The sequence below is a fragment of the Sinocyclocheilus anshuiensis genome, unplaced genomic scaffold (genome assembly GCF_001515605.1).
Source record: "Sinocyclocheilus anshuiensis isolate Anshui unplaced genomic scaffold, SAMN03320099.WGS_v1.1 scaffold940, whole genome shotgun sequence".
Taxonomy (NCBI): domain Eukaryota; kingdom Metazoa; phylum Chordata; class Actinopteri; order Cypriniformes; family Cyprinidae; genus Sinocyclocheilus; species Sinocyclocheilus anshuiensis.
In genome coordinates this window covers 501,578-514,881 of record NW_015549620.1, presented here as the reverse complement: position 1 = coordinate 514,881, position 13,304 = coordinate 501,578, and the positions used below count along the sequence as shown (strand labels likewise).

General features: G+C 38.0%; 1 protein-coding gene across 1 annotated transcript in view; it reads right to left on the bottom strand.

Annotated features, from left to right (window-relative positions):
- The window catches only part of skila (SKI-like proto-oncogene a), a 40,211-nt gene that overhangs the window by 13,542 nt on the left and 13,365 nt on the right, over positions 1-13,304 (bottom strand). The window lies entirely within an intron of this gene.

Genomic DNA, 13,304 nt, shown 5'->3' with positions numbered 1-13,304 from the left:
CAGTCTTAAGTCGCTGGGGTATATTTGTAGCAATAGCCAAAAAAACATTGTATGGGTCAAAATTATCAATTTTTCTTTTATGCCAAAAATCATTAGGATATTAAGTAAAGATCATGTTCCATGAAGATATATTTACGGTAGGAAATTTACAAAATATCAAAACTTAATTTTTGATTAGTAATATGCATTGCTAAGAACTTCATTTGGACAACTTTTCTCAGTATTTTGATTTGTTTGCACCCTCAGATTCCAGTTTTTCAAATAGTCTCAAATTTTGTCCTATCCTAACAAACCACACATCAATGGAAAGCTTATTTATTCAGCTTTTAGATGATGTATAATTCTCAATTTCGAAAAATTGACCCTTATGACTGGTTTTGTGGTCCAGGGTCACAAATATACATTTCATATATTTTATATAGTAGCAATAGTAAACAGTACATACACTCTTTTTCAAAACAGTATAATAAACAGAATGCCCAATAAATGTTTTGAACATTAGCATGCTACAAGGTCACATGGCCATATCATGTTTAGTTAATCAAGTGGAGTCCATGACTGTATTTATTAAGGAAATAAATATTGATACTTTTGCATGTTTAATCCACAATTGAGCAAAAATTACTCAAATAATGATGCATACAAAAGATATCACTTCCAATTCATTCATCATACTGGAAATAGAAGGTCAAATCAAGTGCGTTGCATTGTGGGATTGTGCGTTGCATTGTGCATCGTTGTACAGTTAGACACAGCACATTTTATATTAGGTCATGCGGGGATTCAGTGCATACTGGTAATGATCATATTATGCAGAGTATATACTCAAAACAGTATAATAAACAGAATGCCCAATAAATGTTTTGAACATTAGCATGCTACAAGGTCACATGGCCATATCATGTTTAGTTAATCAAGTGGAGTCCATGACTGTATTTATTAAGGAAATAAATATTGATACTTTTGCATGTTTAATCCACAATTGAGCAAAAATTACTCAAATAATGATGCATACAAAAGATATCACTTCCAATTCATTCATCATACTGGAAATAGAAGGTCAAATCAAGTGCGTTGCATTGTGGGATACAGTTAGACACAGCACATTTTATATTAGGTCATGCGGGGATTCAGTGCATACTGATAATGATCATATTATGCAGAGTATATACACTTTCCATACTGCAGAAACAGCAAAAGTAGTATGCTATTTTGAACATAGCCATTGAGACGCCACATACACTGTTTCATATTAGAGCTTCCAATCTGCTGTACCACGTTAGAAGCAGTGCAGCCTTGACGCAAGACCTTCGAGCAAAAACACAAAAACAAGAGGATTTATCTAGATAGCCTGCGGCACATGGTGTGAGTAGTGATTGTGATAGTTGTGCGAAAGCTATGGCCACCGTTTACTGAAAGAGTTATTGCACTGTTCTCCTCAAGGACATGAGAAAATTACACTGGAACAGGTCTCTCCCGCTCCCAAACGCACAAACACGAGATACACTATATAAATCCACCATATATACGTGACGTGATATATAAACAAAGCGGTAAAAAAGCACTAGCTGAGAAGGCCGTTGTAATGTACACAGTTTGTAAATGACAGTTTTCTTGAACAGTTATTTCTCAAGTCCCAAATCCTATGGACCAGGTTGTTATGAGTTTCTCTCTGCGCTCTCTTCCAGGGACGTAACACTTCAGCCGTCTCTAATCTCTTTTTAATTGGTGTGTTAAAGCCCCACACACAATCATACTCTGTAACACTACGTACTTGTGCACGATTGACAAATGTAACAAATCCCTCACGACTCGACATGCGTTCATAACAATAACACACAAACACCCCGAGGACGCAAAGCCTGTTTGTCACAAGCATATGTGATACTCAAAACTCTGCTAAAGAGCGTGTGAGAGAGAAAGGCAGCCCACATCGGTAACGGTAAGAGTTAGCATTCCTGCGGCTCACTCATTTGAAAAGTACTCCTCGCTGCTCCGACACCGCTCGTTCTTCAGTACCAGAGTCCGTGCTGTTTCCTCTTCGCCCCGGATCTCCCGCGCACCCATGTCGGCTCACTAACCTGAGCACCAAAACAACATCCTCGATCAAATTGAGAATGCTTTAAACCCCCGTCAAATTCACGTGCGCTCCCTCGAAACAGGCACAATGAGGTCACTGACACACAAACACAAATTCCACTTTGGCTCTGACAACGAACACTGTAGCATGTGCACACCTGACCGCATCGCTGTATTACTAACTACGGAGATCCCCTGACGAAAACAGCTACGAAAAAACAACTGTACATACAGAGGTTGACAGGAAAGAGTCGTAAACACAAGCAAGGTCTTTGCAGTTCCCGCACAAGCAAGTTTTATGAGCTACGCCGTTAGAGGGGAATTACGAGCCATACGGGCTGATGATGAATCTGATCTAGGCCAGCCTCACACCATCATACAACATGATGACCTTTGAGAGAGAGTGCACGAGAGAGAGTGCACGTGTATGTAGTAATGTCATTTAAAGCATATCTGTCCTTTTTGATGTATACACATGTATAAAAGCATTTAATTGAAACTGTATGTGACACTGAGTGTGTCTGGACTCATGAGTAGCTTCATTATATGTACCTCACACACATAGTTAGCACAATTCGTGTGAAAGGCGGCACACAAGGGTGATTGTGTGTCCATCTGTTGCAGCTCTGGCAGAGGGTATGTATAAAGCGAAATGCAGTGCAAACGGGCAGTTTTCAGTCACAAACACACAGAGGGCTGCTGGGGCCTCTCACTGTACCCCCTACACAGGTCTCCTATTCACACATCATTAGCACTGCTGGAAAAAAACGGACATGTGTGAGCCGGGTGCATGGTGGACAAATGTAGGTTGTCGCAAATCATTTACAAACTCAAAACAATGGCTGTTTTCAAAATGGAAGACTAGCATGTTGTTTATTGCATACTGGGTTTCAGACAGTATATGTTGTTGTCCCATAACCTCATTACATTGCATGTTTAAAGAGATAGATCAAAAATGAAAATTCTGCTTTCATTTACTCATCATTACACAGTCATACATGTTGGAACAACATGAAGATAAGTAAATGATGGCAGAATTTTTGGGTGAATTATTCTTTTAGTCCAGCTGTCTGTTTTGCATTTGTAATCCAAAAATTTGTGTGTGTAAAAATGTCACATCAAATCACGAAAATCACTGAGGATATTACTTCCATTTCATTCGTCACACTGGAAAAGTGTTGTGCATTGCACTGTGGGACTCAGTCTATGGCTGAGGACTGTGGACAAAAGTAGGCCAACTTAATGCGAGCTAAGGAGATAAAACGGAGGAAGAGATGGAACCAAAGAGAGATCTACAATGGTGACTCTGTTTTTCTTTACTAATGAATGTAAAATATTACATTCCATCCTTGCTAGCGTCGTCATTTGTACGTCCACACTGAAGAAAAAAAAAAAAAAAAAACTGAAAGCGATGAACAAAATCACTCTAACGTGTAATGTTTAATATTCAGATATATAGACAACAATTCAAACATTTTGGGTCAGTAAGATTTTTTTAAATAAACAAATTAATACTTTTATTCAGAAAGAATGCATTAAATTGATCAAAAGAGACATTAAAGACATTAAAAATGTTACAAAAGATTTCAATAAGATTTCCATTTCAAATAAATGCTGTTCTTTTAAACTTTCTATTAATCAAAGAATCATGAAAAAATGCATCACGAGTTCCACAAAAATACTTAGCAGCTGTTTTAATATTAATAATAATAAGGAAATCATTCTTGAATGCAAAATCTGAATATTAGAATGATTTCTGAAGGATCGTGACACTGAAGACTGAAGTAATGGCTGCTGAAAATTCAGCTTTGCATCACATGAATAAATTACTTTTTAAAATAGAAAACTGTTATTTTAAACTGTAATAAAATATTACTATTTTTACTGTATTTTTGATCAAACAAATGCAACCTTGATGAGCATAAGGGTTCTTTCAAAAACAAAGAAAAAAACAATTGTACCAACTCTCAACATTTGAACGGTAGGATAGGAATATTTCACTGTAGACATGATAAAAATATAGCTCAAGCATCAACATAACTTTTGAATATTACAGTATATTTGACACTTAAATGTGATGCAAATACACATTCCATGGATTTTTTTTTCATGAAACACGAGCAGATGAATTTAAATGTAAATTCATTCATATGTAAACTGTCCCAACAAAATGAATGTAAACAACTGATAAAAGAATGCAAGAATACAATACACAAATAATTTTTTCCCCCTCCCACTTTTCTTGAATAAGTCCTCGTGTGTTCAGAATAGACAGTCACTCCCAAACTTGTGAATAAATCCAGCAACATTTTGGCTTCTTGCAGCTGTGAATAAGATGTCACTTAAATAATTCAGGAGTGATTTCGGTAGTGAAAGCTGACCTGGAAGTGTTCGTGGCCAGACTGATTTTGCATACACATAAGTAAACATGCATTCCTGACATTATCTGTGATGCCTATACACACACTGGAGTGCTAAAGTCCATGTCCTACAAAAACACACTAAAACAACCCAAACATTCATAATCAAACTAAAACACTTGCGCAAAAAAAACAAACAACAAACAAAAAAAAAACCGAGCAAACAACACACCTCTAAATATCAATACACACACACGGACAGGGATTAAACACACAGGCTCAGATGTGCTCATTCCTGAGAGGATTTGGCTGGCAGCCTGGGGCAAATTTCTTAAGGGAAGAGGGAGGGAGACGAACATTCTGTCTAGACATGGTCATCAATAGTGCACAGTCTGCCTGTCTGTCCCGACAGCCGTCTACACACATCCACTGTTTAATCTACAACATACAACCTGATAAGAACCACACTCACACAGAGACCGGCCGAGTTATCCGCTCGCATACTCGCACAGGCAAAACTAACATAACGTGCTAGTTCACGGATTGGCTTGGAAGGCTGAGAGCCGCAAACACACAGAGGAACGGTCTCTCCCCTCTCTCGCTCTCAGATTTCACACAGTCGAACAGAGCTCTACCTGTTCCTTTCCCTGCACATGGGCGGCTTTAAATAGGCCTATGAATGGGAGACCTGTATGCACGCATGTTAGAACCGAGTACTCTCAAGTGTGTGCCGGTGAAAAGCAGTAACCGCATAAGCCTCCCATGGCGTGGCTGCGCTAGGCTAACATGCACACAAATAGACATTGGCAGACACAGTCTTGATGGAAATGAGCCTCTGAGGTGTGTTCTCTGGGCTGTGGCACATTTCAGAGGCAGCTGTCAGGGCTCAACCAAACTCTGACGTTGGAAACGCCCCGCGATGCTTTCTGTAGGACATGAGGGGGGCAGAATGTGACCTTCCTCAGTCGGCAGGACACACACATACAGTATACACAGTCTGTGAGAGCTGTGGTCAAAGGGGCAAAAACACAAGGACAAAACACAAACATCTGGACATTCGCATGGCAGCTGTGAATCTCTGTGTTTTTACAAAGGGGTCACGGCCAACCTTGGATCCATTTTGACTAGCTAAGGAACTTTCTGACTTGATCTGCAGTTTTTGTACTGACACCAATAACAATGTACTTAAGTGCATGATTGATACTAGGGATGGGTCAAGATGGTAGAATAGTCAGTCAATATTATTTTTAACGACAAAGCTTTAAAAAAATAATTTCGAAACCTTTCTCAAAAGGGTTTTAGAATGCGGTTTTAAAGTGTTAAACCACTAGCATGCTAAAACCCTTTTAGAGAAGTTCTGTGCCTAAGAAGTTGTTGGGTCTAAACGACCCCATGAATTCATAATATACATTATTGTTCAAAAGTTTTATTTTTTTATTATAATTTTTTTGTGAAAGAAATAAAAAAATTTACTCAGCAAGGAGGACACATTAAATCAATCAAAATATACATTAAAGACATTATGAACATTTATAATGTTACAAAAGCTTTCCATTCCAAATAAATGCTGTTCTTTTGAAACACTCTATTCATCAAAGACTCCTGAAAAAGATAATGAATGAATGATTGTGAAATGAAAAGTTTTTCAAGCACTAAATCAGCATATTAGGATGATTTCTAAAGGATCATGTGACACTAAAGACTGGAGGGTAACGGTTAGATAAATATCAGCCTTGCCATCACAGGAATAAATTACAGTTTTACTGCATTTTTTATCAAATAAATGCAGCCTTTGTGAGCATAAGTGACTTCTTTCAGAAACATTTTTTAAATCTTACCGCCCCAAATATTTGAACAGTAGTTTAGTTTTTGTGGCTTTTAGCTCACATATGTTAGCCTTAAGGTTAATCTAGAAGTAACTGTAGTCCTAAACATTGATAAAATTCACCTCAAAAATAAAAAAACATACTTTCTCTTCTGGGAAAACAGACCAAATATTTTGATGACTCATCCCGCACTAAATAGATTTTTGTCCAGTCAAATGCTCTCTAGAATGAGAAAGTCTGTCCCCCAATATTATCTGCCTCTTACTATCAATCGCACATAGCAAACTTGGTTCATGGCTATGAGGTAAAAATAATGCCTACTGGCTATTTAAAAAAAAAAAAGAAAAAAAAAAGAATGTTTCAATAGTCAGCACATGCAAGAAAATTCCACTAATTAAGGCTAATTATAGTCATTAAACAAAATTATTTTTTTATGGCATCTGTTGGTTAGTCAGTCTAGTCAAATCAGTTGGTTATGGAAAAATCTGATAGATATTTAAAGCATGTAGTCTACCCAAACATTACGTTAGGTGCGTGTGTGATAGGGAGGGGGACCCCATCTCTATAGGTGCATGTCATTAAACCGTGTGTATGGCACAGAAGAATCACCAACATGGCAGCTTGACACACAAAACTGGCAGTGCATTTCACTTCTGCCATCTCCAACAGCCCCAGAGAGAAAGACAGACAGACAGAGACAGAGAGCTGGAGAGAGAGAGCAACTGCCCATCCACAGAGAGCAGAGTCTCGTATGCAGAGTTTGAGCTGCAGACACCATACACACACACAATTTCACTCTACACACTCTACACAAGGTGGCTCATGCATTTTACATGGCAGAGCCTGTTAGGGGCCACAGTGACTGGTTTTGTAGAGAAAAAGAGTTGAAAAAAAAAGAGAGAGAGCAGTGTGCTACCCATCCCTACAAGAGGAAGCTGTCAGCACACATCCACCCAGTTAACAACGTATAAACACTCACATACTATCAATCAATCAATCTTATATAGAGCAGAAGATAAACGACAGGAGAACAGGACAATGTCACACACAGGGTGTCAGGTGTATATTGTGGACAAAATAAACAAACATATGCCCTTACACACAAAATTGTGCAGCTGACAACCCTAAACACTCTTTGCAATGCAAAATATTTCCATCATACACTACCTTTATAGATTAACCTCAAGGCTAACATATGTGGGCTAAAAGCCACAAAACTACACTGTAACCAAAATGTCAAAAGTTTGGGGTCTTTAAGATATATTTGTTTTTGAAAGAAGTCTTTTATGCTCACCTAGGCTTTATATATATATATATATATATATATATATAAAATAGAGCCAAAAATAATGTTGTGAAATATTATGATTTAAAATAACTATTTTCTACTCTAATATATTTTAAAATGTCATTTTTTCAGCCATTACTCCAGTATTTAGTGTAACATGATCCTTCAGAAATCATTCTAATATGCTGATTTAGTGTGCAATAAACATTTTTTTATTATTATCAGTGTTGAAAATAGTTGTACTGCTAAATATTTTTCAGGATTCAAAAGAACAGCATTTATTTGAAATAGAAAATGGTCACTTTTGATCAATTTAATGCATCCTTGCTGAATAAAAGCATTAATTCCTTTAAAAAAATTCTTACTGACCCAAAACCTTTGAACAGTAGTATATACTTTAAAGTTAGAATCATATATTCAAGCACTCAAATACTGATGCAAATGCTTAGCCAAACTGTTGTGTGCATGCAGCTCAATGTGCATTCTTCCATTACAAACCTCAGTACTCAAGGGGATGATAGAGTTGCCTTTAAATGTCTGTGCCATTAAAAGAATATTCTGGGTTCAATACAGGTTCGGTTTAAGTTCAGTTGATAGCACTTGACACAAAATGGATACCATTTTATAAATACTCGCTCTTTAAAAAAAATGCATTAGAGATCAATAATTACTGGACAGATGGACAGTCATTCAACGCAATGACATGTCATACAAATGTCCTTTGTTTTGCCTGTATCAGAAAGATAAATGTGTTCAGACTCAAATGTGTGCTGCTCTGCAGAGAGACATGAATGTGGAGGCTGGTGCTGTTGTTCAGGTTGAGGAGTCCCCCAGCTTGATGCAAGCTTGGAACAGACTGTCCTCATAGAGCCAGGAGACCAGAGCGAGTCTACGTTTAGAGCCTCCGCAGGGAGAGGAGGGAAGAGACAAGAGGGGAGGGGAACATTCTCCTAAGACAGCCAGCCCCTCACTCACATTTTCTGATGCTTTGGGAAATACAGGCTCAAGTGGGAGGAGAAAGAAAGACAGATTTACAGAACAGGTAATGTATGCTGCATGTAGCATACCGGCACATTAATCACAAGCCGGTGATGTTGTGCGTGCGTCTTCGGAGCCGTCTGCAGAATGACAGATCTTCCTTTGGGATGAGCTTGGAGTTAGGAAACAAGAGCACTGCAGTAATAGGAGGAAAATATGCAGTCTAATGAGATTGTGGTGAACCGGGGGTCGAAAACAGCAGTTTCACACAAAAAAGTGCCTCTCAAGCACAGATGAGGGTAACTGCAGGAAGCATTTTGATGACCCATTTTTGGCAACTTCCCTGATGAAGTCAGACAACTGTGGCTTCTGCATTGCATTCCATCAAAATGGTGTCTGACCAGAGTGAGAGCACATAATCGCAGCACTCTCAATGTTTTGCAATGGGACATTAAGATGAATCACTAGCCAGCACAGTCAGACGGTCTTATCTGGAGCAGAGGGACACTGACTCCGCTCGTGTCCCCGTTAGGACTTGAGAACGAACTACATTGTCCCCGTTAGAGGAAGACTAACACTGCTGATTTTGCAAAGAGTGGGGAAAAGTGTATATCATCAGATAAAGTTCTAGTAGATCTATAGCAGTCAGAGAGGAAGCAGAAAAAGAGAGGGGGAAATATTATATTACACATTATATCTATATATACAGTGGGTACGGAAAGTATTCAGACCCCCTTAAATTTTTCACTCTTTGTTATATTGCAGCCATTTGCTAAAATCATTTAAGTTAATTTTTTTTCCTCATTTAAGGGGGTCTGAATACTTTCCGTACCCACTGTATATATATATATATATATATGTCTTTGGTGGTCAGTAGGAATGAAATGGCACAAATAATTTAAATCAATAGTCTTTTGAAGAATGTGCAGATGTCAAGAGATGTTAAAAGTCTGGCTTATGTTGACTACATGGAGCTGTTTTTTTCTATACTTCACAGTACCAAATGCATAAATTAAGATGAAAGTCAGTTTAATTATTTTAATCTATTTTTCCTATACTTTGCAGTTAAAAATGCATTCCTGTATCTCAAAAAGTAGATCATGATGCTAGCAATGCCAAGGTCATAGGATTAATTCCCATGGGAATGCATGATAAAATGCGGGTCATTTTGGATAAAAGCATCTGCCAAGTGCATAAATTAATTGTAAGTATAATCAACATCTTTCTTTCCTCATCCACCACCTTGGAAAGTTTTTTTTTTTTTTGAGCTTGTCCCAATGCTGTAGCCATGAAAAAAATACATGCAATGCTGCCAAAACTAAGTGCTAATATGATACAAAATACCATATTATCAACAGCAGGCATTGCTCTTGTCTTTTGAACATATGAGATTTCTGAAACTAAAAAAATGATGCCAATGCTCTCGATGGCAGTTGAACCACCTGGCTGAATAGTTGAGCATGTCTTGATGAATTTGGGTTAGCCGCAGTCTGCGCCGTCCTGTGGCTCTTCTGGTTGCTGGATCATCTCCAGTGACTTGGCGAAAAACCAGTACAACAATATTCCCAGCTTGAGCACAAAGAGCAGGGCCCCCAATCTGCCCACAGCATCCAAATGTTGAGCCAACAGAGAGGAGTATGTTGTCTTCACGGCCAACAGGAACTCTGGGCTTTATATAAATAGGACAGATTGCCAAATCACAGAGTGTGTGCTTTTTTGTGAGGCTTTGGGGTTAGTTAGTAATTTGTTTGTGCACGAGGACAAACAGTTGGAAATAAATGAATGGAGCTTGGAGTGTATGACCGCCTGAGCACAAGGACTGCCACAAATCTCAATGGAGGTGAATGTTTCACCATGGATAGAGCAGAAGGAAAGAGTAAAAGTTGCTGAAGCCGGGCCACCGCCAGCATGTCCTGAGCTGAACCAAACATCCTGATCTCTTTTTTCATATACCACACTATTATTAGTACCTTTACCTAACCATCTTTCATCATGTTTGTGGCCAATGGGTGTGCACACCTGTCCATGTTTATCCATTCAAGTAAATTTGCATTTGTCAGCAACTGTTCATATTCATCAGTGCACACGTTTGTATGCATTAGCGTTTTGATATTTATTTGAGTTTGCATGTGTGCGAGCGGACTACTTTTTCTTTACACAACTAATCTGACAATGCGTCCTGACCAGACTTGACATAATAAAATGACTTTTTGACAAATCAGTTCTGATTAGCAGTGATTTTTGTCATTTAGTGTTTTTACTGAAGGCAGAAAAACTAGACCTGGTTAGGAGTCGGACATTGTGTAAATCAATCTCACTCTTCTTCAGCTTGTCTCTCTCTCTCTTCTACACACAGTTACTGTCTGACTGAATTCATCCACTCCAGCCAGATCAATAGCTCTCCTCAATCACTCTCTCTCCCCCATAAACACACACTCACTGCCCTCCGTTCCCCTTATGTAAACAGAGACTGATTAGGTCATTCAGCTGCTTATTTTGAGGGGCTGAGTTGCATCCACTGGGGTCTCTGATATTTACACTGGTGAGCTCAACACCCTCGATCAAACAGACAAAACCCTGAGCCTCTACCACCTCTGACCTTTCATTACCCTTCAATATCTCACCAAACACGGGCGCACTGAAGATATAAAGTTCCCAAGATACAATGTCATGCTCTGCAGATTGATGAAAATGCCATGTTTGGAGAGATCGGGCAGAAAATATAAGACAGAACAATCCTTTGTAATATCAATCAACAGGTGTTGTCACATTTGCCACTGCTCGGCAAAATTTAACAGGTGAAATTCAGTAATTTCAATAGGAACCTGTAGGAACCAATAGGAATCAGGAGTTTCGCATGAGGGTGGAAAAGTTTCATGAGCATGAAAAGTTTCCCACTCACATTTCACTTGTGTTCAATTTGGTCACAAGAAATTCACCACACTGATCACACTAAAAGCTCTTCTGTGTGAGCAGTGCTTCATGCATCACCATACTATTGATGACAGACAATGGACCTTTTTTTGCCTGCAAAATTTTGCTAATGTGACCCCACCTTAGCACTGCGGAATAGAGACTGAGGTAGCGCTGGATGATATTATTGTATATCAACAATGTCTCGTAAGTATCGTGATGTCGATGTCAACAGTCAGGTAACAGACGATTATCGACATTATCGAAAAAAAAAAGACAAATGATAAACCTAGTAAGTTGCAAAAATATTTTACATAGCCCCATAGTCACCATACAGGTCTTTTTGCATGCAAGAATTAAATAATTTAGTAGGAGAGTTGGGAATCGAAAAGCTATTCCAATTTCGGAAATCAGATCAGATGCGTAAGGTCAGGAATCAAATTACTTGTTATAAAATTAAATTTCGATTCTGCTTCTCGATTCAAGCTCTAGAAACCACCCAAAACACGCTTACTGCAGTAGGGCTGGGCGATATGACGATATTATCGTATATTATCGACGATGTCTCGTAAGTATCGCGATGTCGATGTCAACAGTCAGGTAACAGACGATTATCGACATTATCGGAAAAAAAAGACAAATGATAAACCTAGCAAGTCGCAAAAAATATTTTACATAGCCCCATAGTCACCATACAGGTCTTTTTGCATGCAAGAATTAAATAATTTAGTATGAGGGTTGGGAATCGAAAAGCTATTCCAATTTCAGAAATCAGACCAGATGCGTAAGGTCAGGAATCAAATTACTTGTTATAAAATTAAATTTCGATTCTGCTTCTCGATTCCTTTATGTGCATTTATTGTGATTTCAAAAGATTCAACTGCAAGAAGACGAAATAGAACTCACTTCTGCACTCGCGCGCCGTTTTCGGTGCTGCGCACTCACACACACAAAATGCACGCACAAAAGCTGCCTCTTATATACACGAACACTGGACTGAGCTCTCTTTCTTGCATTTTTGACTGGTGCCGCCAGTCATTAATGTTAATCAAAGAACAAAAGAAAAGAAAATCCCTCACTGATCTTGACAATCACTTTTGTAACCTCAGTTTATATTTTATCTGCCTGTGGTTCGGCGCTAACTACTGTAATGGCAATGTGCATCTGTGTATGTGATTATTTTGGAGATGCGTTCCAATATAATTTATCCTTATTTAGGGTATAGGCCTATTCTATTTTGAGCTGCAGTTTAATAAAAGTTAAACAGAAAAAAACTAAAAGTAGCACTGCATGTGTTTCTGAATATTTATTTAAACAGACTGTATAATGATGAAAAACCACAAACATGACGGGTATAATTAAAATACGCAAATTCTTTCAGTGCACATTTCCGTGTAATTTTTACAGATTTTTTTAAACCGTGAATACAATATAATTATGATTAATTAAGCTGAGATATAGCACTATAAATTCTTAATTAATTTGCAACAAAACTATAAAGTTTTGTTGCAAACAGATGAAGACATTAGTATGCTTCTCAGCTCGCCCCTCAACATGCACTATTTCGGAGTTTCGGCAGCCCAACACTGAATATTATATTGTGGGCGTTGTATTATGATTAATAAAAATAAAAATGATAAAAATTACAATACAATAATGAAATTAAAAATTGCTTCTAAATAAATAAAGCAGTTATTTTTATTTCGTTAAAACGGGCCAAAAGAGACCTCCGAACTAGTAGGCTACCAGAAAGGGAAAAAAAAACCTTAACGTTTTTGCTCAGAATATGTTTTTAATCCCTGCATGATTTTAGTCATACATGATAAATATCAAATACGTTATAGCTTGACTACAAGTTTA